General features: G+C 49.3%; 1 protein-coding gene across 1 annotated transcript in view; it reads right to left on the bottom strand.

Annotated features, from left to right (window-relative positions):
- Window positions 1-23,500, bottom strand: part of CPLX2 (complexin 2) — an 84,178-nt gene extending 60,678 nt beyond the window's left edge. The window contains exons 1-2 of the mRNA XM_058723812.1: window positions 23,255-23,500; window positions 11,778-11,858 (exon numbers count right to left, since the gene is read on the bottom strand). The gene's annotated coding sequence lies outside the window, so the exon portion shown is untranslated. The remainder of the gene's footprint in view (window positions 1-11,777; window positions 11,859-23,254) is intronic.
- Between the last annotated feature and the right edge of the window lie 498 nt (window positions 23,501-23,998).

Here is a 23,998-nt window from a genome sequence, read left to right as displayed (position 1 = left end):
AGAGGGAGAGAGACCATGTGAGTCAAGGAGAGGGGCAGAGGGGGAGAGAGAGAGAGAGAGAGAGAGAGAGAGAGAGAGAGAGAGAGAGAGAGAGAGAGAGAGAATCCTAAGCAGGCTTCACACTGAGTGGAGGAGCCTGACGCGGGGCTTGATTCCATGACCCCAGGGTCATGACCTGAGCCGAAAACAAGAGTTGGATACTCAACCGACTGAGCCACCCAGGCACCCCACTCCTGGTGTTTTGTAAGGGACCCATCTGGAAAGGGTGTGGTTTGGTCAGAACCCAGTAGGGTTGGAGGGACAAACCCTATGGGATGGGTGGGGAGTAGCTGGTGAGTCAAGGAAGAGCTCCTGTGACCCCTCTTGCTGCCTCAGGAGGTGGGAGAGACAAGACAATTGTGAGGGCTGCTGGATCTGAAGGATCTGGAAGGGCTCTGCAGGGAGGGAAAGGAGGGGGCAGGATAGCTGGGGGTCAGCAGCAGCTAGAAGCTTCTCCAGCCACCTCCTGGGACCTCCTCTCCAGTGGTAGCTATGCTGTGACCCTTCCCTCTAGGAGCTGACTTTGGAGCCCAAACCAGAGAAGGACACACCCCTGCCAGCAGCAGGCCTGTAAATTTCTCCACTCTGTTCGGGGACAGGGTGGTCCATTACAGCTTTGGACTTCACCATCCATAGCCCTGAGCACCATCCCAAAGTGATCCTATGTCTTGTATCCATCTGCTTGTTTCTTACCCACCTCCCCACACCCTGCGGGGGAAGCCCCAGAAAGACAGGGACCTTGTGGGTCTCCTAGGGCTTAGCAGGGTGCCTGGGATGCTCACCAAATACTGTGTAGATTAATGAATGGAAGATCAGGCAGGATGGCAGTGTGTGGTGTGTGTGCGGTGGGGGTGGGGATGTTGCCCGGAGGTAGCTTTGACAGAGCACTTTACCAAGCAAGGCTCCCAAAATAAAGGCGTCTGGGCTCTGAGATGAGAGCCCTTGAGAAGAGAAAGGCCCTTCTGGGGCGAATTGTCTGGCTGTTGGCCAGAGTGCAGGCAGCTGCAGGGAGGTCCTGGGGGAGGGGTGCTCTTCCTGCCCCTGCCACACCTGCTCTCTGGCAGTGACGAAACCGCTAGGGGCCTGCTGTCGCTGCAAGAGACAAAAGGGTGCTGCCCTGCTACTCAGGGAGGAGAGAACCGAAGGATAGGGCTGCAGGCAGGACACGGAGCCACGCCAGTCCTGGACGTGGCCAGGGAGGGAACGAGCATGTACCGACTAAGCCAGGGGCTGCTTTGTACCAGGCCCCATGCTGGCTCATTGGCTTCTCTCCATAAGGCTCTGAGGAAGGGACTGTTGAAACAGACAAAGAGTCGAAGACCCAGGGAGGTAAAGTGACCGGTTCTGGGCCACGGAGTGAGTGGTAGCAGGTCAGGCAACTCAGGTTGGCTCCAGTCCTCCCTTCACATCACTGGGCATCCAACACAATAATGGGGTTGGGGGTCACTAGGCTTCTGATGGCTGTTCACCTCTGCTAGGACTTTTGGGGAGAGGTGGGGAGAGGGGAGGGAAGAGGAAGGAAGAGAGGAAAGGGAGGGAGAATCTCCTCTTGTGAGATAAAATATAAGAGTGCGATAGATGTTCTTGGCGCTGTTTCTTTACCTTTCTTTTTGTTCCTTTCTCTTCTATTCCTTCCCAGGCTTCCTGCTCCTGTCTGAGATTAACGAGGAAACAAACCCAGGGCTGAGGCCCCCCATGCTGGGGCTCTACACTTAGCTCCGATTGTGAGACTTTGTACAAGTAATTTCCCAGTCACCTCATCTTTGAGGTGTTGAGATGTTGATAACAATTAAAACAATGTTTTAACATTTATTTATTCTTGAGAGAGGCAAAGAGAGGAAGAGAGGGGGAGACACAGAATCCAAAGCAGGCTCCAGGCTCTGAGCTGTCAGCACAGAGCCCGACGTGGTGGGGCTCAACCTCATGAACCGTGAGATCATGACTTGAGCTGAAGTCAGATGCTTAACCCACTGAGCCACCTAGGTGCCCCTGTTGGTGACAATTTTGACCTCTCAAGGAGGCTGTAAGAATTTAAAGAGGCAGAGGAAGCAGATGAAGCCCTGTGCCTAAGTGAGATGCCATTGGTTTTAGCCAGAGGTTCAAGAGAATCTATTTCTACAATCCCAGTCACCCTACTTGGCCGCCGGACATGACTTTCTAAAATAAAATGTACACCTTGTTCCTCAACTTCCAGGGACATGAACAACCATGTCAGGAAAGGGAATGTCCAAATGGCGAGTAAGCACATGAAAATGTGGTCAACCTCACTAGTCATTAGGGAAATGCAAATCACCACTGTGCACTCACCAGAATGGCTAAAATGGAAAGGACAGAAAATGTCAAATGTAGGTGAGGCCATGGAGCTTCTAGACCTTTCATACAGTACAGCGCAGAGTGTAAATTAGGACCACCATTTCGGAAAAAAACATTTGACAGTAGCTGCTAAAGATGAACCCACGTCCCCTATAATGCACTGATTCTACTCCTTGGCATAACCCCCACAGAAATGCGTATATATGTTCATCCAAAGACACAAGCAAGAATCTTAATGGAACCATTTTTCACGGGTCCCAAGTTGAACACAACCCAAATGTCCATCAACACTAGAATGGATGAAGGCATTTTGGTGTTGTCAAATATGTTATGTATTAATATTATAACATAATATATGTAATTCCAAATATAATTATATTTGCAATATAATTTAGCCATGGGAATGAATAACATGAGAGAATGCCACACATAACGAGTGAAAGAAGCCAAATACCAAAGAATGCGCGATTTCATTTGTGCGATGTTCAAAAATACACCAACTAGTCGATGAGGTTAGAAGTTAGAATAGTGGAGAACAGTGGTTCTTTTTCAGGGAGGGGGCGATGAAGAGAGGAGCGAAAGGGGCTTTCTGGCAAGCTGGGAAGTTTGTTTCTTGATCTGGGGGCTGGTTACGTGGGTATGTTTACTTTGTGAAAGTTCATTGAGCTGTAAATGTATGATGTGAGTACTTTTATGAATGTAGGTTATATTTCAGCAACAAACATAGGTTTGTTAGGAATGTAGGATATGTTTTTCTGCAACCTCCCCCCCACCCCCCCACTGCCTATGGCTCTCTCCTAGCCTAGGCCAGGGTCCCAGCTCCCTGGCAATTCACGGCCCTCTGCTGCCTGCTCTGGCCTCCCTGTCATCACTTCCTGACTTAAGCAACAGGACAGTGGGTAGGTCTTCTCACACGCCAGGCTATTTCTCATCTCTGGGCCTTTGCCCTTGGCCCACCATCCTTTTCTTCCCATTTTGTCTGCCCCCTCATCCTTTCCTGAACACCCCACCTCCAGGTAGGCCAGGTACCCCTTCTCTGATCTCCCATAGTCTCCATCCTGCACTTTATCTCAGCCATCCCCATGTGAATTTAATATTATTATTACATGCCTGCCCGCTCACCCAAGCTCAGGGCCTGTGACTGATTAGTCTCTCTGTTCCCAGTGTTTGGCATGGGGCCTGGCACAGTAGACAAACTGTAAATGTTTGCAGAATGAATGAGGGAAAAGACATTCTTTTTTTTTTTTTTTTTAACGTTTATTTATTTTTGAGACAGGGAGAGACAGAGTATGAACAGGGGAGGGTCAGAGAGAGGGAGACACAGAATCTGAAGCAGGATCCAGGCTCTGAGCTGTCAGCACACAGCCCGACACGGTGCTTGAACCCACAAACCGCAAGATCATGACCTGAGCCAAAGTCGGCCGCTTAACCGCCTGAGCCACCCAGGCGCCCCGGGAAAAGACATTCTTATTTGGGGATCTTATTTGCCCCTCTGTTACCCCCCTCATTTAATCAGGCTGGACCTCCATCACTGTCCTGTGACAGTTTCTCAGAGATTTCTCTTCTCTGGGATAAATGTCTCTGGTTCTGATCCTATCTCCCATGTAATGGATTTCTGTCTTCATTCTATGAACCAGAAATGGACACATATTCCCCTACCCTGAATGCCTCACCTCCTTCATTCTTACTGCACTCGGTTCCCCAGACAGCTCCTGGGGGTCAAGGCAGTGATTGGTCAGCCAGAGGGGTGAATTGGGCCAGGCACTTTCCTCAAACGCTAGTCCCTAGGGACATCGGATCCTGTCACCACAAACACCATGGGAGTGGTCTGAAAGAGGAGCGGGATGATTTGGGGGTGGGGCTGGGGTGGTGAGCTTCTTGTCACCAGCAGCATGCAAATGGAAACTAGAGGGCTGCAGTTGGGGGTGCCATTGGCTGAGGTTCTGGGCAAGGCTGACAGCAGGGGTCAGGATCCCTGAGTGCACTGGCTTTTGATCGCAGCAGAGAGGCCCTGCGAGCAGCTGCAGTCACTCCCAGGTCGTCACGGGGCCAGGTGGCGATTTCACTCTAAATGGTTTGCTCATTGGCATTTGACCTCAATTTTTCCATCAACTTGATTTTCATTTCCTAATGTTTACTGATTGGAAAAATAAGGAGAGGTGGAAAGCTCAAGCTGATGAAATTCTCTCCTCACTCTCGTCCCAATTTTCCAGATGCCTTGAGTTAAACATGACCTGTGGAGTCCTGCTGCTTCCCATGAACGATGGGCCTTGGCTGCCTCTGCCCACCAGCAGCTGGAGTCTACCTGTTGGACCCTGGGGTTCCTTAGCACTGTCGCCTGCAGCCCAGGGTTTGTGCCTCTTGGAGTGAGACAGGTCATGGGACTAGTTCTGGCCAATGTTCTGTGAAGGGAGCCGACAAAAGGCACTTGTAGGCTGAGGTTTGGAGTGTGTGGGAATTCTCTGCTCGCTCTCCTCCCCTGCCACCGAAGGATGGAGCCAGCCTGGGTCTCCCAGTCACCGCTTGGCAGGAGGCTACCCAGAGACCTGCTGGGCCCACAGCAGACTTTGCATGAGGGAGACGCCCACTTTTGTTGTATTAAGCCACGGAAGTCTCAGGATTAATTTGTCACCATTGTGTAACCTAGCCATCTTGACAACCGCAGTCCCTACATTTGTGCCCTGTGCCTCGAATGTGTCAGGCACTATGCTGGGCATAGATGTCAGACATGGTGGGCACCCTCACCCTCTGGGAAGCACAGTTAAAGGGCAGCAGATGGAAGCAAAGGAGTTTGTATAATGCAGAGTGCCGTTACTGTGATAGGAGGAAATATTGGGTCTGTGGGAATCCAAACAGAGGGTGGCAAGGCAGAGGGAGGGGCAAGTCACAGAAGGCTTCCTGGAGGAAGTGACTTCTTAGCTGCGTTGAGGTGGATGAAGAGAAGTTAGTCCAGTGGTCACAAACTGGTGGTTTGCCTTGTCTGGTCAGCACAGTATTTAAACTTTTTTTTCGGTAGTTAACAATACTTGAAAAGGAGGAGTCTCACACAAAATCTGGATTTGGGGATTTACTTAAATTGGGGTGCCTGGGTGGCTCAGTTGGCTGAGCGTCTGACTCTTGATTTTAGCTCAGGTTATGATCTCATGGTTTGTGGGACTGAGCCCCAAGCAAAAAGCCTGCTTGAGATTCTCTCTCTCTCCACCCCTCCCCTGCTCATGAACAGGTGCATGCGTGCTCTCTCTCTCTCTCTCAAAATAAGTAAATAAACATTAAAAAAAATCAGGATATCGATCAACAATGGGGCCATGAGTCTGTATAGCAACAGTTGGCTGGACCCAGCAGGGGCTGCCCCTGTAGACAGGCATATTCCAGATCACCATAGTTCCTTTCATGTATTTATTTCTGGCCAGCCCTGCAGACAGTGAGTTTGTGGCCCCTGAGTGAGTAATTCTCATTAGACTTCCTCAACCCAGCAGATGGTTTTCAGCTCTGGGGTCAAGAAACAGCCTTATCCAACTTTCTCCCTCCCTCAGCTCATTGGAAGATCCAGGAACCCCTGGTCCTCCCTTGGCTCCTCATGGTAGACATTTGCTGGTTTGGGATTCTGGCCAGAATCCATTTCTCCTCCTTTAATAATAGTACCTTGATTTTCTTTTTGAGAATCACCCCTTCCTCAGTGTTCAAGTCTTGGAGGGAATCTGATCAAGCTCCATGCTCTCTGCTGGCCAAGAGGAGGACACAGGACCCAAGCCATGCCAGCTAGTGCCCCTCCTGGGGCTGTGAATCATGCGTAGAGTGATGCAAGGAGGAACAAACGCTGTGGCTGATGTGTCCCACAGGGGAGACTTGAAGAAACTGGCCTCATTCCTGCTACCAGACCCCTGGTCTGCTTTGGTTCCTGTCCTTTCCTGAGCCTGATCGCCAGGCTTCCTTTTGTTTCTGGATGTTATCTGATAACCTCTCGATAACCCCTGCTTCTGTTTGATTGGGGCAGATTTGGTTTCTGTTGTTTACTAACACTGATGCACAGCACCTCTCATAGGCTGGTGTGGACTGTTTGGGTTCACACTGGATTCCCCTGAATGCCAGGCCAAGCTTGCACAGGCTACAGAGTCAGCTACAGAGAAAAGCTTTGGCTTTTCCTTACCCTCAGCTCCTTCCTCCCCTCCTTCTGGAGCTGCTGGGTCATCCTTTGCAGCCCCAGCCTCGCCAGAAACCAGTGGGCTGGGATTTCTTCCAGACACACCCTCTGGGGGCAGCCCTGACCATAATGACTGCTGCTGGGCCACTGTCGTGGTCCCTGGACTCCCAGCTCAGTCTGGAGGCTCCAGGTCACCTGCCCAACAAGCTGGCTCCTTAGGATGGGGCCACCTTTGCCTCCCCAGGACAAGGCTTGACCTGAAGTCAGCGGATGAGTCTGGAGACATCTTGTCTGTGGGCTCAGCATGGGCCCTGGAGCTGCAGGACCCCTTTCCATGCTTCTGCCAGACTGGCTTTTCTCTCAGTCATGATCACCTTTACCTTGTTTCCACGCATATATTCTCTTGTATTATTACTCACTTTATGCTGAACAATAACAACACACTCACTTCTTAACCTTTAATACACGTATTCCTAAAAGGAACATGACATCATTCGCAAAAACAAGAAAGCTCTATCCTATTCTATAAGTGGAAGGTAATGGTAAAAACGAGGATGTGGAAAATACAACATTGTTATTTAATTTCAGCTAGAAGCTGCTAGAAACTATGGCTGGTGCCCACTCTGTGGAAAACATTGCCTTTTCAGCCTGTGCCTGCTCCGAGATCCTGTGGCTAGCTGCCCGTCCAGACTTGACCATGGCTGCCCGCCTGGACTTGGCCATGGTTGCCCACTCGTACCCACCATACACTGTATTCCGGGCTGACCAGGCTTGGGCGCCTATCTTGTCCCAGTGGGTGAGCTTGGTTCTAGGTCCAGCCATCTCAGCGAATTGAGAGAAGGATACAAGAATTAACTCTTTAGAGCCCTTCCTGAGTGACAGACACAGATAGGTATTTTACACAGATTATCTCAGTTTTCCCCACATTTCAGTCATTCCTGTACCACCTTCGTGATTTCTGCCATATCACTACTATTCATTTACTTTGTAGTTTTCTTTAAATTGATTTGCCTTTTAAAAAGCTCTGAATTTTCTTTTAAAAGGAAATGCTATATTATTTCCATAAATCACAGAATTTGGTGTGTCAGTTATGTTTTTCTAACATGCACAATTGTGACCTATTAAAATAATAAATGTTCATCCATCTACTACCTAAAATCATCGTGTACACCATCAATCACCCATGTACAGCCCTTGGGGAATACTGTAGCTCCTTAGTTAATTCTCACCTATTTCTAGAAGGATGGTTTATAGATAAGAATATGGAGGCTCAAAAGGGTCCCTTCCTAAAGTCCCATAGGTGGAAAGGCTTGAGGCTGAGATTTTAATCCAGACAGTCTAACTCCAAATGCCAAGGCTCTTTCAACACTAGTCCTTTCCAAATAGATTTTTAAAAAATCCAATGAATCTGTTAAAAATGAAAATGTGTTTGGAAATCCAATATATGAAACAGATAAAATTGGAGCTTTTAAAAATTATTCAAATAGAATTGTTGGGTGCAGAGATTCCTTTTTAAAAACTTCTCTTGACCAAATCCATTCTACAATGGCCCTTGAGAACTGTCGCAGAAGCCCAGGACTCTGAGGAATGTTATTTTGACCCGCATGGCATTACTCTGTCTCTTGACTTCATTTAGTCCAATTTTCCCTGTGAGCCAAACTCCTGAGGGGCAACTTCAGGGTCTATGTTATCTTTCCTGGCTGGGCATCTCTCACTTGGACCTTTGCCATTTTAAAATCTTAAAAATTTCCATCTTACTCTCTTGAAATCTTCCACTGGCATTGTAAGGCTTACTCTGACCTAATTATTCATTCATCAAACGCTGATGTCTAACCTGTACCCAGATTTTTAGATGACACAAGAAGAATAGATGTAGTCCCCTTGATGGGTTCCCAAGCCAGTGTAGGAGACAGACAGACACAGCCAAATGCAGTAAGAATTGGAGCAGCCCCTGTTGACCTGAGTCTCATTGTTGCCTCTGGTCCTGGCTCCTTTCGGGACCTGGTTGCATCCTGTGATGAGCAGTGCCTGAGATGGGGCCAGTGAAGGGACCCCATTGGTGCCAGAGGTCTTGTCTGATTCCCCATTATGATTCCTGGGTCACCGTTCCCTTCATCAACTGATGCCTGATGTAAGTCTGGACTTTGAATCATACCTTAATCAGACCCCCAAACCCTTACTCCAATAGAAGGATCAATTTACAATTGTGTCAGCATCTGCAATATGGAGCTCTGACTGGCTCCTGGCCTCGGGCTGCTTTCTCCCTTCATGGCAGCCTATGCCCCCAACCTAGAGATCTTCCACTGAAGTGGGTACCACTAAAGGGCCCTTCTCTGCCATGAAGAGAAGAATCTGTCACTCTAAAGATAAAGGAAGATCCAGTCCAAGTTGTGATAAATTTTAAAGATTTCTAAAGGAAATTCAGCTTTGTGGTGCCCCCCACCAAGCCAAGGTTTCTACCTTTTTTTCTCAGTCCTATCTATGGTTCTGGTTATCTCTGAGATACCTCGATCTTTGGAAGGCCCTGAATGTTCCCAGGACATCATCCTTGGGGTCTCCCCTGTGCTGTGGGTCCCAGTCTAAGCTAAGCTTGAGTTCCAGGAAGCTTCTCCCTTGGTAGGTCCTAGAGTTGGGTCCATTAGCAAACTCAAAACAACTCAAGTCAATTAAAGCCAAGTCAACTTAGCTCAACTCAACTCAACTCAACTCAACCCAATGCATACTTACTGTGTATCTCTTTGACTATACATACTACCCTATGGGTAGGGTAGTTTTGGGAGAGGTAGAATACAACAGCTGCCTATCCATCTTTGCCTATCTGTACTACCCTATGGATAGGCTCCAGTTTTGGGAGAGGTAGAATCCAACAGTTAACAGCACATAATGCTTATTCTCAAGGAGCTTTCTGTTTTCCTAGATTCCAGACTCTGACTTTTCTTTGAGCTGAGGGAACTCCTTGTACAAGGAGCAGGAGAAAAAGCTTCATTTTCTGGCCTGGATACATCCCAACCAACAGTGTAATTCTTGGGGTCTGCTCTTCAAGACTTCTCAAACTACCCTTCTGGGGTTGTTTGATTTTAAGATTTCAAATTGCAGAGTCAGTTGGTCCCTTACTCTTTAGGATATGGTTCATATGGGTTCTGAGTCTTGCATTTATTCACAAACTTGCACTGAGCCCTTACTATGTGCTGGACACTTTATAGACATTATCTCATTTAATTTTTATAGCAATCCGTGTGGATGCAGGGCCAGTATGTGGTCAGTTGGAATTTAACCCAGCCCTAATTCCAAAGCCCATACGCTTTCCATGTCATTCCATGGTCTCTTAGAACAACTGGATAAAATCCATAATAAAGAATAGAGATCACCGAATGTTTAAACAAACATATTCCATATGGAAGGAAGGAGTGGATTAATGAATATTTTATGTAAAGCAAAATCTCATCTGACCAGTTTATTAGAATTCTTTGAGAAGAAAACTATATAGGGAGATAAAGGGTGACTTTCACAAAAAGCCTTTGTCAAGTTTCTATCCTAAAGCCTATTAATAAAATTGATTCATTATAGAGTTGGGCAGAGGTGGGTGGTGAGTGGGAGGGAGCCTATTTTTGCATGGATAGAGAACTGGCTTAGAGACAAGAAAGAGAGGGTGGGGATAAATGGGTGCTTTTTCAAATGGAGAACTAGGGTTCCCCAGGAATTGGTGCTGAGTTTGGTCTTATATAATACCCAGTGCACATGTATTGAGTGCCTAGTGTGTGCAGTTCCTGCAGTAAGTATTGGGGATAACCCCCAAACCAGACTTAGTTCCCCTCCTGGAGGAGCTCAAGGAAAGAGGTGCTCAGTGACATCTCCAAGGTTTCAGAAGACAGGAAGCTCCTGAGGGGCTGAAATGCCAAGACATTGGAGATAAAGCTGAAGAAGGTGGCTGGGAAAGGGGAAAGAGCCCCAGGCAGCAATCAGAAGTTTCGAGCTCTCGGACCAGCTCTGTCACTGACTCGCTGTGTGACCCTGGGCAAGGCCCTTCCCTCTCTGGGTCTCAGTTTTCTCTCCTATCTATACAAGGAAGGAATTGGACTCGATGCTCTGTAAGGGTGTGGTGTTCTGGATGGAGGACAATGATTTGAAATAGAACTTGGTTATGAGAAAGTCTCTCTTTCCTGTGGCCAACATGTCTCCTTCTGTCCCTGCACTGAGATGGGGGACCATTCTGTCTCTCTGTCTCTCTCATTTGTGAACAGTGAGGACGAGGCAGAGAGCCATGAGGTCTGTGATGCTGGGGCTCAGAGCCCAGCCTGGAATCCCTCAGTGGCATTCATTGCGAGTGACTCAGCATCATAAATAGCTCCCATCTGGATGAGCAACGATATCTATAGCGATCGAGCGATCTCTATATCCACACACACTCTCTCTGTGCAAATATGTGGCTCACTGTATGCTAAATACGAGGTGGCCTGGAGACGTTCCTCCTCTTAAAAGACTATTTGGTATGAAACTCAAGACTGTTTATTTAAAGAAACAAGTTTACAACTATGCACATTGGATTACTGGTAGTGGGTGGTGGGGAAGAGGCGATGTGGATGAAGGGCTGCTGGGTGTGATCCGCGCTTGGGGGCCACCCGACAGAGAGTCTGAGGCCAACCACTCCACCTTTATCCTTCTGTCTGCAGCAGGAGGGGTAGTGGACACCACACATGAGATGCTTGAAATCCTGGGGTGGGGGTGTAGGGATTGGGATAGTGTTGAGCTCATCAATGCAGAAAGCCACAGTTAGCAGAAAAAAACATAGGAACTGGGGTAACAGGAGAGCCAGATTCCAGCCTGCTCTGCCCTGCCATTGATCTTGGTCAGTTCATTAATTCACTCATTCATTCATCAAGCATGTAGCAAGCACAGACAATATGCACAGGCCATATGGGGATAACAGACAAGAAAATGTAGGTTGGAATTCAGGCTTAGCCACCTGCCAGCTGTAAGTGCTTTCCCCTCTCTGTGCGTCTGTCTCCTTATCTGTAAATTGGGGATAATACCCCCTAAGGTTTTTTTGGGGGGAGCATCATGGAAGGAGATAATGCACAAGAAAGTGTTTCTCTGTTGTAAACGACTCTGAAAATGCAAGCTAGCACCATTCCACCATATTGCCCAGTTGATTCAGCTGCTTTCCACTTAGGAGTGGTCTTGGTGATCACAGAGGGGAAATGTCATCATGACCCCCTTCACTGGGGCCCCAGGAGTGGGGAGGCCTGAACACCATCCATGGAATGACCCTGGATGGTACTCTTACCTTTGCTTCTTGGCTGAGCTGAGATGTAGGGGCCTTCAGTCAATGAGCAGAGCAGGTAGCATGCCAGAGCTGCACAGATCCCTGGAAGAGAAGAGAGGGTGTTGAGGGTTAAAGGGAGAGGACTTTTGGGGTGGTTGGCTTTCTGAATGGGCACTGAACCCCAGGCTCCACTAAAGACATACTCTTGCTTCTCCTGAGGCCACTACTGATCCCCTGGGTTTCATCAAGGGGCTGGGCAAGATGGGACTCTACCTGGCATCAGACCCAACCCCAGGCCCCACCTCACCTACTCCCCTGACATCAGTTGCCCATCTTGGTCACTGGTTCAGGCAACTCTTGTATGGTACCACTGACCACACTGCTTTCTGGCTTAAATGTGATCTCTGACTATGTCAATGGATGGGATTTACTGTCAGTCATACTTGGGTTTGAATTCTGGCTTTGGGAAAATCCATTACGTCTCCCTAAGCCTCAGTTTCCTTATGTATAAAATGGGGCTACTAACTGCACCAACCCCCTACATTAAATGCCGTATAAATGCTGGTTGTAATTACTGTTGTCAGTGTTGACTAAAAATATCTGTGAAGATATCTATTACATTGCAGACCCTCAAATTTTAGTTACCTGCCTCTGCTTTCTCCTAGGAGGCACCAAGCATTCAAGGGTACATTCCATGACTGTATCCCGAGCCTTGCACAAGTCCTGACAGAAAGTGGGCACCCATTAGACATTTGTTGACTGAGCGGTGCTCAGCAAGTTTGCTAGGTCTGCTCTCACAAAGCTAGGCCTAGTGAAGTTGATGTTCTCCCATTTTACAGACGAGAACACAGGCACACAGAGGGGAGGCCATTCTGCTCCACCTCCCACCGGGGGAGCCTGTGGAGCCAGATCAGAACCCTCAGTCCCCACTCTGCCCCCTGCTGCAGTCAGGGCCTCTCCTGGCTGGGCACCGAAGCCTCGGCAACTTCAGGGGCCTGTGTACAACCTGGTGCCACCTCCTCGACTGTTTTCCCTTCCTCCCGTAACCACAGTCCTGCTGTGACTCAAGAAAGGGGAGACTCTTGTGTCGTTTCCAGAGGTGGGGACTGAGGATTTGCCCGGGATGATAGACACAGTATAGGTAAAGCAGGGACTCCAACATTCAGCCCACTCAAGCCCCTTTCCGTGACCGGTCGTCTTCTGGGACCACCCTGGGACCACAGTACCTAACCCTTTGGCCTCCACTGCTCCAGGGCATTGCTGCCTCCCTACACAATGTCCTCCACCCCCAATCCCACCTCTAGACTAGGAGCTCAGCGAGGCAGGGCCCCGCTGATTCCCCAGGGCCTGGCACTTAGCGGGACTTGACAAATATCTGGTGGGTGAGTGAATGAATGAGTAAATAGTGGCTGAATGGCTGTGTCAGGCCATGTTCTAAAAGCTGGGGACACCGCAGGGAAAAGGACAAGCATGCTCCGGCTCTCAGAGCTGAATTTAAAACAAGCAACTGGATTAGAAACAGGGCAGATGTTACTGTTTTCTGACTGGCTAGGTGGGGAAGTGGGCCCCCTGACTGCCCACAGAGCATCTTAGAGCAAAGAGTGACCTCCCTGGCCTCAGGCAGGGCCACAGGCACGCCAGGTGGGGAGGCCGACCTTTAAGAAGGCCAGGAGAGAACGGTGGCACAATTAAGTATTGAATGTCTACCTACTGCTAAGTTGCAAACAGCTGGCACATTTCCTGGCCCAGAGTAGATACTCTTTTGTGCAGTGAATGAACCCGTTTGTTCAATGCCTGGGCAGAGAGTATGTCAGGATGACTCAGGTCTAGGGGCTGGTGGGAATCAAGGGTGCTGACGATCAGAATGATGATGACGTACACTCGAACGGGGCTTCACTGTTCTCGGAGCCCTTTCACACAGCGGTTACTATTCTCCCGGCGCAGGTGACGGATACACTGAGCGTGCACGTGTTAGCGAGCATGCCGGGCTGGGCACGGGTGGCACTGACATAAACAACAGGGCAACGGCCGCACTTTCGGTGTACCTGTGATGTACCAAGCCCTTCACATCCACGATCTCTAATACTCCCATTAGCCTGGCAAGGCCAAGGTCACAATCCCCATCACACAGAGGAGGGCACAGAGGCTCAGAGAAGTTTTGATCTTGCACAGTTGGAACCTGGGTCTTGCTCTAGGAGTGAGATGTAAAAAGCCCACAGTCTAACGGGGACACAAACAGGAAAGCGGATAGTTAACACACAAGGTGACATCCCCGGAAATGCAGGCTCGTCAGAGGTGCCTCACTGCCCGGAGGCCTCAGGGAGGGCTTCCCTGAGAAGGTGAGTCTGAAGCTGAGGCTTAGAGGACAGAGGAGCAGGAAAGGCTTTGCAGGCAGAAAGAACAGCATCTGCAAAGGTGTGGAGAGAACATGGTCCCACTTAGAGGAATGTGGCTTGGCTAGATCCTTGGGGACAAAGATGAAGCTGGGAGGTTGTCGGGGTCAGTTATGAGGAGCTTTAGGGGGACATGGACTTTACCCAGAGGGTGATGGAGAGCCACTGCAGGGCTCAGCTTGTGCCCTAGGGAGCTCCTTCTGAGGGCAGGGTCTGGATTGGGGGGATCTGTGCTTGATGAGGTCTGGGGTAGAGGGAGAAGTAGACTCTGCCTCCTGGCTGGGGCGGTGCATAGAGGTGGAAGGTCTGGAGACTCAACTCTCCCATTGGCTGACCTACCCGGCGGAGTTAGAGGTCCTTCTCCAGGCCCCAGTGAGGAGCCTGTCCTGACGACAGGTCCTCATCTTTACCCCAGGCTCAGCAAAGCCCTCTTCTGCCACCTGACTGCTCCCAAATTGTGTCCTAGCAACCTCACAGCTCTCACCTTGGCAACACCAGCTTCTACACTCCCTTCCTCTGATTAGGCTGGAAAGGAAGGCAGATCTGGATGCCTACTGTCCAGCAGACATGCCCAGGGAACCAGCCGGGGCCGCCCACAGCCGGTGCCACTGGCTTCATCAGGTGGAGCCTGGCCATCCAGATGCAGGAGGTGGGTCTGGACACAGGACGGGACTCTGGACAGAACCCTTGTGAGCTGGCTTCTGACCCAGGGCTATTGCTCTGTCTGAGTGACCTTGGACAAGTCTCTTCCTCTCCCTGGGCCTCAGGTTTCCCTTCTGTAAAATAAGGGGGTTGAATAACACTATCTCTAGAGTCTAATATTATCTTATTCCATTTTTAACCTTTTCCCATGGTTATTGTTAGATGCTCTGTTGCTGGCACAGATTTTGGTTTCAGACCCTAGGGGTTTAAATCCTGGTTTGCTTAGCCAAATCACTACCTCTCTGAGCCCTGATTTTTTTTTCCTCTGTAAAATGAATATATTTCATGCTATCTTACCCAGGGAGTTATAAGAGTCTGTTGAAACGGTATAGATGAAAGTGCTTTATAAATGGCAAAGAGCTATACAAATGTTATCTATTTCATCACATGGGCTGTACTCAGTAACCATTTACTGAACCCCCTCCACCCCTCTCACCACCAGCAACAATTGCAAGCATTTATTGAACACTTACTACGTGCCGAGCTTTGTGCTGAGGTTTTACTCATATTATCTCATTTTATTTTCACAGCAACCGTATAAGGTATTTGCTATTATTTTTCCCATTTATCGGATAAATAATGGAGGACCTAAATGGTTTTGTATAAGAGCCCAGCCAGACTCCCTGGCTTTACAACTTGACCGTTTAAAATGTACTGAGTTGGCCACCTCGGGATCTCTTCTCCCTCTCTTGGGTTTTTCCTCTTGCCTGAAGTCAGGATCTAACTCGGGGTTTGGTGGGCAAAGGGGCAACGCATCATTTATTGAGCATCTTCAAAGTGCCAAGAATTGGCCAGCTTCTCAGGCTTTTACATGCTTGCCAATCCCTTGGGGGTCTCATTAAAATGCGAATTCTGATTCAGTGGGTCTGCTATGCAGCTAAGGTTCCGCCTTCCTAACAAATTCCTAGGAGACGCTGATGTTGCTGGTCCAGGGACCACACTTGGAGTAGCCAGGTGCTAGAGGGCTACAAATCTTCCCTTATTGACTCTTGGGGACCAGGTCTTCTTAGCCCTGGGGTCACAGATGGGGCAGATGAGGCTTGAGAGGCACTGAGCCTCACTCAGGGTCCCAGAGCATACAAGGGGTGAGTTTGAACTTTGGTCCACTTGGTGGTACACGGCTCCAGGGCTGCCTGCCAAGAGACACCTCCTGGCTGTGGGTCCCCGCTTGGGTTTCTGTCCCCACAGCCAGGATGGAGTGTGGTCTCTGAGGCACCTACTAGGGACTGTTTCTTACTTTCAGTTTGTCATGAGCCGTCCTATTCTGGATGCTGGCTTCCGGTGGGAACAGGGCCCCGGCCCAGGAAGTGTTCCTGCAGTTGAGCGAACATCTCTGGGTCAGGATTAGATCCTGCACGTGTCTGATTCACCCCATTTGTCTTACCCCCGAACTGGCTCTTTTAGAATCCTGTCCTCATTTAAACATTTTAATATTTTCTTCATTATGGATTCTTTGGCTCCAATTTTGTTTATAAAAAAATACTGCACAACATGTTATGTATCTTGACGGCTGCATTTTTTGGCACGCTTCTACATTTTGCACCTGAGGCAGGTGCCTCTCTCCCTCGCCTCACCCCCCAGTCCAGCGGCCTTATGTCTTCTCCCTCCCCTCGCTGCCTCATAGCATTAGGGATGCCGCCTGCAAGGCACGGCGGTGCCCATCCAGCAGCCAGCCAGCCGACCGATGCATTTATTTCCCAGCAGGGGAACCCATCACTTTGTTTGCCCTTTGGCTGACCTGCTCTAGAGATGGCAGCAGGAACTGTAGGCCTGAAGGGGGTCCAGGTGGTCACTTTGATGTGGGCTTTGCCCTACCAGGCCCCGTATCAGTGATGAGACGGAGAGAAGACTCTTAACTACGATTTAGATGATGCCACCCCTCTGCTTCACCCAGTCGTCAAGGCCCTGCCTACTCTGGCCCCGGTCAACCTCTCTGCTCTTATATCTACCACCCTCTCCCTCGCTGGCTTGACTTCCGTCATGCACCTTTGTCAGGCTTCTTCCTACCTCAGGACCTTTGCACTTGTCCATAGCCAGCTGCTTCTCCTTGTCCAGATGTCAGCTTTGATGCCTGTTCCTTCAAGCCCTGCCTGCCTTATATAAACAGCCCCAACAGCCCCTGCCTCCTTGACACACCCCCTCTCTTATTTCCTTCCTAGCACTTATATAACTTGGTGAAATGATTTTATTGTTGACTTGCTTCTTTTCTGTCTCTCGAATAGAACGTGAGCTCAGGGACAGCCTGGACCTTATCTTGTCTGTCTTATTCTTCATTGTCTTTCCAGCTCCTCCAACAGCTACTGGCCCATCACAGGTGCTCAGTGAGTATTGAGGAATTGGTGAGCCATACCCTGGGCTTCAGTTTCCACATTTGTGAAATGGGATTACAACTTGAACCCCACATGGTCAGAATCAAAAACAAAATGACCCAGTGGGGCCAGCGGTATTATCCCCATTGTTTAGGTGATGAATTTGAAGCTCAGAGAAACGATGGGACTTGCCCAAAGTCACCGGCAGGATGTGCTGGGGCTGGGGCTCTCTCCAGGATGCACCGGGCCCCACGCCCTGCCTGGAGCAGGCAGGCATTCAGGAATGGATAGCTGCATCCGAGTTCCTCTGAGTATCCTGCCATCTGCTGCTTGAACTGCAAGACCCTCCTTGCCCGCCAGGCTGTCACAGCTTCGTGACGAGTCAGAGACAGGAATTCTAATGGCTGTTTTCTGGTGGAACACAAAGGCCTGCCTCTTGCAAATGTAGAGATGCATTTTCTCCGCAGTGGCAATTACCACACTGGATGTCTGGGGAACGCTTTTCATCTTCCAGGCACTTCACCAAGATTAACTTCTGAACCTATGCAGCAATGCTCGTTGTAGCTTGAGTAGGTGTCTGGGGCAGCGTGGGCGGCAGTGTCTTTGGTCACAGGAGGACCTGGGGTTCAGAGGGCTGGAGGCCCCCAGGTCAACATCTCTAGGAGTTTGGTCTGTTTTCTTGAGAGCAGCTTCTCCAAGGTCCAAAACGCATTGACCTTCTTGGGAATCCAAGGCTTCTGACTTTCCCTGCATGATTTGATTTAGTCGTGTGCTCCACAAACACTTACTGTGAGTTACCGAGGCCTCCTTCTAACCCTGAGAATGAAACGGGGGAACAAAATACGTACTGTCCTTCCCTTGCTATGATATTGAATCAGTCAGGGAGACCGAGGACAGCGTCCCTCCTATAACTGGCTGTGTGACTGTGGATAGGTCCCTTTCCCTCTCAAGGCCTTTGGGCTTTAGCTTATTCTCCTCCCCACGATCCCCTGCTTAAAGTCCTTTAATGGCTCCTTGTTGCATACAGAGAAGGTGAGCATGCCTGGCCTGGTCTTCAAGGTCCCTCAGAGCTGGGCTCCTACTCGACCTTTTCCGCCAGAGGCTCCTGCTCTCGGACGTGCTCCATTTTTATTTATTCATATGTCACTTTCTAGGTGCTTTCCAGGCACTGTCTAAGTGCTTCCCAAAATTTAACTTGGCTAACCCTCACAGAAATCCCTTGAAATTAGTATTGTGATTCTCATCGTCTCCATTTTCAAGATGAGGACATCGAGACGCAGAGTAGTAAGTAACTTGTGGAAGTCCACAAAGCTACTGAATGGAAGGGTTGGGATTTGAACCCGGGCAGCCTGGCTCCCATTTCAGGCACTCTGTTGCTGCTAAGTTGCCTTTCTCTGTCCTGGGCACTAGCCCTACCCTCTCCTTTTCTAAGTGCAATCCAACAGCCATGGCCCACTTCCACAAACCCCTGCCCAGTGCCTCCCAGACTGAATGAGTTCTTCTTGGCTCTGTGTTCCCATAATGCCTTGCACATCCCTCCCCATGGCTGCCCTTCCCGCAGGGTTCTGTATTCTGGTTCATGTCCTGTTTCCTCTGCTGGATGCTGAGCATCTCAAGGGGTGAAGCTGTGTCTCACCTTCTCTGCCTGCTCGATGCCCAGCCCAGCATACTTGTATCACCCATTCCTCAATGCAGTAACCAAGAGGCATCTTTTTAAAGCAAAAGCAGTTTTTATCACCCTCCTGCTTAAAATCACCCAGTGATAATCCACTGAATTTAGAATAAAATCCCAAATCCTGACCATGGCTTAGAAGACTCTGCATGATGGACTGGTCCCTGCCCCCTCTCCACCCTCATCTACACTGGCCCTCTGCCTGTCCCCAAAGAGTCCAGGCTCACATTTAGGGCCTCTTCCAGAGCTGTTTCTTGAGCCTGGAATGTTTGGCCCCATATCCTCACGTGATTGACTTCTTATTATTTGGGCCTTAGTTTCATGTTGCCATTTCAGACAGACCTTCCCTATCTGTCCTTCTGTATGCTTAAAAGTCTTCACACTTACTTTTTAATTGTTATCAATGACTGTGTCTACTGCAAGTTTATAAGCCCCATGGAAGCAGGGATCTGAGATGTCTTGTTCAGTACCTGTAACCATGCCTGACACAGAGTAGCCACTCAAAGAGTAAATGTTGGAGGAAGTATAAATGCTTATCTGTTGAAATTCACCTAGGCCCAGATAATATAATACAGGTTTCCCCTGCTATTTGAAAGTAGAGCATTCTTATGAAACCTTTTTAAAACCCAAATGGTGTAAAGCAAAGAAGCAATTATCTTTCTGTAAAAGTGAAATCCTTTTCAAATTTCTTTTGGCTAGTGAAAACAGGTACTAATATAGGTCTTCCATAAAAGTGATATGACATAAAGTGAACTTTCAGATAGTGTGGAAAAACCTGTATTAATATAATATAATATAATATAATATAATATAATATAATATAATGCAATATAATATAATGCAATATAATATAATGCAATATATAATATATAATATAATATAACATAACATAATATAACATAATATAACATAATATATATCTGAACTGGTCTCACCTCAGGCTAAAAGCTGGGATAATTTCATAAGCTGAAATTCACTATCTTTATCACCTTGCCTGCAATCATACTCCCAGACATAAGGCAATTTTATTGACCATTCTCTGCTGACTTCCCTTCACAAGGGATGCTTAGAACTCCTTACATGTGCCTTAATTGTCCACCTAAGACTCAGGGAAACTTGTGAGATACTGCCTTCCCCATTTTTCAGGCAGGGACATCCCTGAAAAGCAAAATGCTGACTTGTGAAGTGCCCAGAGCCTGATGGGAGCACACATACCCGTCACATCCATCACATTTCATCAGTAACAGGAGAGACTTCATGCTCCAGAAAGGCACATGAATTCTGTGTCCTGTCAGGACTTGGGCCAAACACTGCTCATATCTCAGAGAAATGGCGGTCTGTCGCTAAGAGGAATGTGCAGCCCAGTTGGGGGCAAATGGAAAAGAGAGACTTCATATTCATCTGGTTAAGACAGGCAGGATGGGCAAAAATGCAGAAATAAGTTTTGGGTGTCTGACTGCAGAAATGTGTTAATGAGAACCAAGGGGAGAGACAGGAGATGCACGCAGTGGCCAGAATATAGGTACCACCGTTGTAGACTTTCTGTGAAAGGATTTGGTAGGGAAATGAGTCAAGGTATCTCAAAGACCAACTGCCACACATTGTCATCCTCTTGAGAACCGGGAAGGACATTTCTTGCCCCACTTTCCTTCCTCCTTCCAGCCTCTTTGAGCTCTGGAAGGAAATGGCATCCCAGTTTTAGGGGCTGAGAAACATTCGAGGCAGAATGGTGAACTGACAAAAACTCTGGATTATGAGTTCAAAGGTCTCGGCTGTGGTCTCAGCACTGTGGAGCTTTGGGCAAACTCCTTCCTATCTCTGACCCTTGTCTTCCTCATCTGTAAAAAGTGGCTGTTGGGTTTGATGATTTCCAAATCCAGGATTTCCATGACTTCAAGCCTTCTGTCCTTATAAGCTTATAGTTCAGATTACTTTGAAAGAGAAGCTCTCACTTTTGTCTTTTTCTTTATGGGCTCAATTTGTCTTTTGACTATTGTCTTCAAATAGTACTGCCTCTAGCCACAGTGTAGGCAGTGGAGATAAACAATTCTGGCTTTGTAAAATCTGTTGAGGGCTGATGTACCCTCCATTTTTTTCTGAAATAGTTTCTCTAATGCACATGGCTTATCATCTTAGGGTGGATCTCTCGCAACACTTTCTGCTAAGGACAGGAATGTTCAGAACAGATTGAGGAATGAAAGTCAGAGTTTGAGGTAGAGACTTCTAAGGTAGAACAATATTTGAATGGCAGGGTGTTGTTGTTGATGTTAAAAATCCTTCTGCACTAAGTGATATGATGTCTTGGGTTTGCTTCAAGATATGTCTCTCTCTCCCTCTGTGTGTGTGTGTGTGTGTGTGTGTGTGTGTGTGTCTGAGTGTGATGAGAGTGGGTGTGGGTAAAGATGAAACAAAATTGGCCAACCATTGAAGCTGGATGACAGGTATGTGGGGGTTTATTATACTATTCTTTCTATTTTTTAAAGTATCATTGAAATATTTCATCACAGAAGAAGGCCCTTTGGAGACTGGCTTCAGCTTTTCTCTCTACTCTCATTTCACACTCCCCATCTTAAGGACTTTCTGGCGCAGTGACATCACGCTGGTGGCTCTGATCTCACACCTCTTGGCCTTTACACACAGTTGCAAGTGTCTGAGGTACCTTTCCTCTCCTTTCCCCACAGCTCATCACTCCTGCCTCTGAGATTCTATATAGCCTTGTGTACTCACCTTAGTATAGCACTTATCACATCATATTGCAACTGTTTTCTGCTTCCTTTGCTGGTCTGTGTCCTCCTCAGGACACGTCTCTGTCTCCCCAGTGCACAGCCAGTGCACATAAGAGGTCTTCAGCACATGTTTACAGAGGGAATAGTAGCAGAAAGGATAGCTCATTTTTTGAGTACTTATTATGTGCCAGGCACTTCCCTAAGCTTATTATATAGGTATTTCATTAAATCCTCACCACAAGTGGGTACTATTAACCTGTCTTATCAGAAGGTCACTCTCCCAAGGTCACATGCTAGTAAGTGACAGAGCTGAGATTTGGACTCAGAATGGAAACAACTCTGCTCTTTTCCTGGCATCTGGGGTTTTAAAACACTTCCCCATGAATGTTATACAACAGGCCCAGGATTTTGGGAGCTCGGGCTTTAGGCCCAATTCTACTTAATTGCTAAGTGACCTTGGGCAAATCACCTCTGCCCCCTATACCGGACTCCCGGGTCTCTGGTTGAGACTACCCGGGATTGAGAGGGTCACGTGAGGCAAGGGCCCTCCCAGCTTCAGCTCACAGAGAAAAGGTTTCCTCTTCCACATTTGGTTTTCTCCCGCTGAACTGGCTTCTCTGTTTGGGAACCTCCCAGCTTCTCATGCTCCTTCAACCTCTTTTCTTACTACCTGCAGCCTCCCAGAGCCAAGCCTAGTTCACAACCTGCTGCTTCTGGGGTCTCTCCCTTCCCCCCTTCGTTCCTCTCCGGCATCACTCCGGAGGTGGGGAGCGGAGTAGCTGCCCAGTTCGTGAGGCTTCCCCGCGGTTTCTCGGCCCCCTCCCCCCACGGAAACTCAGCCTCACACTTTCTAGGGATGTTCCGGGGACAGCCTGAGTCAGTGATTGCAGCTGTCAGCCTCGGGTATCTGTGTTAGGCTCTCTGAAGGAAGTCCATGGTCCTGAGTTAGGGTGGAAGTGGGGGTCTGGAGGGAAGAAGGGGCAGCGCACTCCTCCCTTCTAGCCTAGGCCCAGCCGCCCCACTGGAGTCCTGGACCCTTCTGTGCCTGTCTCTCCTTCCACCCTCTTTCCGACTTCCAACTGGGACCCGCCATTGCACGGCCAGGCCTTGGTGAACTGCAGACCCAAGCCAGAGACGCGCGATTGTGACTGAGCTCCCCTCCCCAGCTTGCCCCAGACACTGCTCTGGGGAAGCCGAAATCCCCGATCGATGCAACCACCCACCCGCAAGGAACGCGGGAGGCCCCAGCCCCTCGGCTTTGTTCGCGGCTCGCCAGGAAGCAGGCGGCCGGTAAGAGCTGTCTGCCACCGCGGTGTTGACGCGGGGAGCGGAGTCCACGGGGACGAGGGATTGTCCTCGGAGGCCGTGGCACTGAACCCGGACCCAACGAGGAGAGGAGCCGGCGGATGGCCGTTGTAGGCAGGTGCAGTGCTGACCTGAGGAGAGGACCCAGCTCGGCGAGGGGAGCTGTCCCTGAGGTGGTGCTGAAGCGAGAAGGGGCCCGTGGCTCCCTCCGCCTCTCCCCGGAAGAGCCGGTGGCGGCTGAGAGCTACCGGGAGAAGGAACGAGGACCGGAGGAAGCCACCCTCAGGGAGCTCGCCGGCGCGGGGCCTATGTCTAGGGTCTCTCCGGCGAACCTGCTCCAGCGGAGGAGGTGGCGGCTCAGCAGCAGAGAGCGAGCGTGCGTTCTACGAACCTGTTGGAGGCTGCAGCTCCTCCGCGGCCGACCAGGGCGCCCGGGACCGAGATTCTGGCGCGCGTCTCCTTCCCCCTTCCTGCACTCCTCCGCGGAGGCGCTCCCTCCTGCCTGGGCTAGCACATGTGCACACCGGGGGCGCCCAGCCCCTCTTCGGTCCGCCCCGAGTGTCAGCCGAGCTGCAGGGCACAAAGCCGAGAGGCCTCCCCCAAGGGCAGACCCGCTCCCAGGGAGACCCAAGCTTCCTGAGATAGGAGGCGGGGGCTGGCGACGGGGACCAGAGAGGGCGCCAGCAGTGAAATCAAGAGGGAGACATGGGGGGAGCTCCCCATAGAGTCAGTTCTGCCCTGAAGTTTGGGAACATAGGGTCCTGTCACTTAGAGAACAAAGGGCTTCCTGCCTTGGAAGTCTCTCTTCCCTGCCCCCATTTCTGTGACCAGTTAACCAAAGGCAGGTTTTGTACTTGCTCTGTTGAAGTACCTGTAGTACCATGTCCTAGAGAGGGCTTTCCAAGCCTTCCATATGTACAGTGCATTCATAAAAAATACAAACTCTTTGGTGTGGTACTGAAGGTCCTTCACCAGGAAGACCCAGGCTGCCTTTCCAGCTGTTTCCAAAAGGACAGAAAATCACTTATTCTGAACAGGTTCACCCCAGTGCCTTATCATCTGCTGCTCCCTGGGGCTGGAACATTTTCCCCGTACTACTTACACTTTATTTGTAAGTTAAAGTGTCCTCATTCTC

The sequence above is a fragment of the Neofelis nebulosa genome, chromosome 1 (genome assembly GCF_028018385.1).
Source record: "Neofelis nebulosa isolate mNeoNeb1 chromosome 1, mNeoNeb1.pri, whole genome shotgun sequence".
NCBI classification, from domain to species: Eukaryota; Metazoa; Chordata; class Mammalia; order Carnivora; family Felidae; genus Neofelis; species Neofelis nebulosa.
The sequence above is the reverse complement of the archived record's forward strand: the minus strand, read 5'-3'. Positions and strand labels throughout refer to the sequence as shown.